This window comes from Ochotona princeps, chromosome 1 (assembly GCF_030435755.1).
Source record: "Ochotona princeps isolate mOchPri1 chromosome 1, mOchPri1.hap1, whole genome shotgun sequence".
NCBI classification, from domain to species: domain Eukaryota; kingdom Metazoa; phylum Chordata; class Mammalia; order Lagomorpha; family Ochotonidae; genus Ochotona; species Ochotona princeps.
The window spans coordinates 98,677,898-98,682,555 of NC_080832.1; the positions used below are offsets into that span (position 1 = coordinate 98,677,898).

At 40.6% G+C, this 4,658-nt stretch overlaps 1 pseudogene; it reads left to right on the top strand.

Annotated features, from left to right (window-relative positions):
- The first annotated feature begins 3,864 nt into the window (after positions 1 to 3,864).
- LOC101519203 (large ribosomal subunit protein eL30-like) lies at positions 3,865 to 4,192 on the top strand (annotated as a pseudogene).
- The last annotated feature ends 466 nt before the right edge of the window (positions 4,193 to 4,658 follow it).

A 4,658-nucleotide genomic window follows, 5' to 3' on the forward strand; every position in this document is an offset into this window, starting at 1 on the left:
TTCCCTGTTCTTTCCTTTGCACTTTGCCTCCTGCTAAGTGTCTCTTTTAATGAGGTCCCCCAGTATTGCAGTGTTTTCCTGCAGGGCAGAGAGGAGGGAAATATGACAACAGCTTCATTAGAGGCTGAAGAACAAGATGAAGCCCTTAGGCTCCTTTGCCTACAGTCGGCTGTGCCTGGCAGTGGCAGTTAGACCCTCCTCCCACAGAAAAGGACATATTGAAGGGGCTGGTTCACTGTTTCCAAATAACTCAGAGAAACCAAAGGTTGGACATCTGGGAACTTTCCTCCAATCTTGCTTCTGCCACCAGTTCTATATGATCTTTGGCAAATCATCAGATGTCTCTGGACTTCAATTTCCTCTTTGCTGAATTAAGGATATGACCGATGTTCAACCGCCTCTCATCACTCTGGTTTATTTAAGCTGAAATGGAATTAGATAATAAATAATTCCCTCGTCAGACATTTAGGGAAGGGTGGAGTTACACACAAAGAACCCCAATGAATTAGCATTCACCTGACTGTGAGACTTTCAAAATGGGCTAAGATGGAGTATGCTGCGCCTAGTAGTCAAAATAATCACAGCTTTTCTTTCTGAATGTTGTAACAGGTACATACCATATCCTTGGCACTGTATGGACAGTAGCTCATCTCAGCTTGAAAGAAAAGGTAGAGGAACAGTGCTAATATTACCTGTGCCTCCAAAAACAGTTTCAGACATAGCTGTAAGAAACTTTGTCTAGGTCTTCTGACCTTGAATCTGGTAGGACTTGTCATCGCAGGGCACTGCCGTGACCAGTAGAATATGGCAGAAGTTGGGTTACGTCCTTACAGATGAGTTATAACAAGAGAACAGTTTGCAGCTCATTTTCTAGAACACTGACATGAGGAGTTTGAGCAGCTATAGAAGATGTGTGACCACCCAGAGGCTGCAAAGGTGGGACATGGCCAAAGCTCATGGAGAGAATATGTGTACGTAGTCTGCTGGGCAGTCAGCCCATCTCAACCCAGCAAATCACAGTTCTTGGAGGATTCTTAGTGTCCAACTATCAAGTTAGTCCTAACATTTAAGTCTTCCCATCTGAAATGCTACATATTATGAAACTAAGGTCATCCCAGTTTGCCTTGTTTGAATTCCTGAACCTTAGAATTATTAGCAGCATAACAGGGTTGTCTCAAGCTCTAAGTACCGTGGTAAGTTGGTGCTGGCAATAGTACCTGTGGCATAAAGTACAAAGCAGTTTAAAAACGTGCTCAAAAGCATCAGACTTACAGATGGTGAAACCAAGTTTCCAGCTCCAACACTCCTAAATCTTGCAGATTCATCTAGGTGCCCTTCCTGGGAAGCTTCATGTATGGCTAGGATTCCATATTGGCTCTAGTTTGTGACCCTGCTGCTCCATTTTCCATCCAGCTCCCTGCTTGTGACCTTGGAAAGCAGTAGAAGACAGCTCAAAGCCTTGGGAGCTTGCACCTATGTGGGTGACCTGGAAGAAGCTCCTGGTTCCTGGCTTAAGATCTGCTTAACTCCTACCACTGCAACTACTTGAAGAGTAAAATAGCGGATAGAAGATATTTCTCTCTGTATCTTCTTTTCTCTGTAAATCTGCCTTTCTTTTCCCAGTTTAAATACATAAATCTTTTTTTTTTAAAGAGAAATATTTAGCAGTTTCCTTGTGACTCCATCTTTTATTTGGGAGTAGAAATGGATCCTGCACTGTATCTTCATTTCTCGGTATATTAGTTTCCATTATATAGTTCTGCTAGATGAAAATATGTGTATAAATATTTAACTATATATCCATTGATTTTGTAGTTCACATTAAGAAATCTCTAATAATACATGTTGACGGCATGTGGAGAGAAAGGCATCCTACTTCACTGGTGGTGGAAGTGTAGGCTAATACAGCCACTAAAGAAGTTAGTATGGAGAGTGCTCAGACAACCATAAATTGATCTACATATGACCCAGCTATCCTACTTTTTGGAATATATCCAAAGAAAATGAAATATGCCTATGAGAAAGTGATCTGTAATCCTTTTTTTATAGAAGCACCATCTACAAGAGCAAAGACATGGAAACAATCCAGATGCCCATTGAAAGAGGAATGAATAAAGAAATTGTGGTACATACTCTATAGAATACTATTCAGTCACTACAAATAATGAGATTTTTAAATGTATGTTAAAAAATGGGAAAATTCACATCATAATTAGTGCTGATTCCCTTGATGCTCAGAGGTTACAGCATGTATTCTGAGAGTGTATGTTTTCTCTGCAATCTAAAAACCGGAAGGCATACCACAACGTATGATTGTTATGATGTATCTGCAAAGTCCACATGTCCCTGAAAATTTCTCAAAGTGTAAACATTTTTTCCTAGTAAATCCAAAAAGATTATAAGAAGTTGGATACCCTTATTGAACTACTTGTCTTCTTAGTCACAAGATATTTCAGCAGTAACTGCTTACGTCTCAATCTGTAATATCTGTTTCTAAGTTGTTCACTTTCATCAGTGCCTCTGCATAGAATGCCCTCTATAATTAGAATTCCCTCCTGGACCAAAGGCTGTTCTTTCCATAAGGCCTGACTCAGATTCAATCACCTCCCTAAAGCGCTACGAAAGGCCTTTGTCTTCTGCAACATTTGCTCTATATATTATCTACATTTGCCATTTTCATATGCACCAAATTTCATTGCCTCCACAGACATCCCCCTTTCCATATAAACAAAAGGAAACATAAAGAACAGAGACATTTGAGAAATTATAAAAATATCACTAGTGATGATGGAGCTGAATGTGGCCAGCAGAGACGATTTGAGAAAAGTCATTTTCTGGATATAAGAAGATCAGGTGGGGAAATATAATAGGGAACCTTGATTGTGACTTTGTCCCAAACAGGTAATAGATGATGGTCAACTACTCTCTGTATAGAATTCAGCTCTCTTGTTACTTTAAAATGTATTTAGTTGTCAAAAAGATATAGTCTTAGCTGGGCTGGTTTGAAGTCAGGAGCTAAGTGCTCCATCCAGATTTTCCATGTGAACACAGGGGTCAAGGTGCCTGGGCAATTATCTGTTGTTTTTCCAGAAATACTAGTAGGGAGCTGGATTTAAAGTGGAGAAGCTAGGACCCAAACAGTATCAGTCTGGGACACTGGCACTGCATGTGGTGGAGCATGATTTCTTGTTTCCATGAAACCAAAAATTACAATGTGATGACTTAAGTCATCACAAGGATTAACAAGGATTTACTGGTATACTGTCAAAGTCACCATGTCACAGCTTTACTCCCTATACTGTGATGCAGGCCTCATTGGCTCTCATTTCTATGAAGCTCTCGGGCCAAGAGTTTTGCACTCTGAATCCTTTTCTGCAGGTTCACTAGTAAGTGCATGAGCTGGGGGAAAAAACCCTTTTAAGATGGCATACTTAGTAATTAAAGCATGCTAAAAATGACAAATGATGGTTATATTCAGACAACATAAGTTGATTTCCTATTTTCAGTTAGGCTACTCCACACAATCAGGGGCTAGACAGAGAAAAATTGTTCAAGATTCTTCAAGGCTTGCAAAGTATCCCTGGGACAAACAGCAGAAGAGAGAGAGAAGGATTGCCCAACAAAATATTTTACACCCACCTAAATTTGATGTTCAGATAAAAAGTGGAAAATTTCTAGTATAAGTGGGTGGCCTAAAATCTGACATTCAAATTAGTTGGGCAGCCCATAGTATTATCGAATCAGTCAAATCTATTGCAAAATTGTATGTGTTAGGCTTTGAAGGGATGCTTATTATGACCATTAAACTTATATTAAATAGAAGTTAAGCACACAACACCCTGTCCCCCCACCGAAGGCAAGAAGATGGTGGCCACCAGGAAGACAAAACAGTCACTGGAGTCCATCAACTAAAGGCTCCAGCTTGTGATGAAGAACAGAAAATACATGCTCGGCTACAAGCTGTCTCTGAAGATGTTCACACAGGGAAAGCAAAGCTAGTCATCCTCGCCAGCAAATGCCCAGCCTTAGGAAATCTGAAATAGAGGATAATGGCATGTTGGCCAAAACTGGTGTCTATCACTATAGGGGCAATTGGGCATAGCATGTGGAAACTTCTACTGAGTGTGCACTATCATCGATCCAGGTGATTGCTACTATTAGAAGCATGTCAGAACAGACTGGTGCAAAGTAAATCATGGACATCTTTCTTTAATAAAAGTTGGTCAGATGGGCCTGGCATGATAGCATAACGACTGAAGTCCTCACCTTGAACACATCCCATAAGGATGCCAGTTCTAATCCCGGCAGTTCCAATTCCCATCCAGCTCCCTGCTTGTGGCCTGAGAAAGCAGTTGAGGATGGCCCAAAGCCTTGGGACTCTGCACCTGTGTGGGAGACCCGGAAGAAGCTCCTGGTTCCTGGCTTCAGATTGGATCAGCTCTAGCCATTGCGGCTGCTTGGGGAGTGAACCATTGGACGGAAGATCTTCCTCTCTGTCTCTCCTCCTCTCTGTATATCTGCCTGTCCAATAAAAATAAATAAATCTTTTTTAAAAAGAAATAAATCAATCTTTTTTAAAAAAAAAATTGGTCAGAGCTTGTTTTTTTTTTTTTTTTTAAACTGCAGAGCATGCAATGACTACTGAGATGTGGAAACTC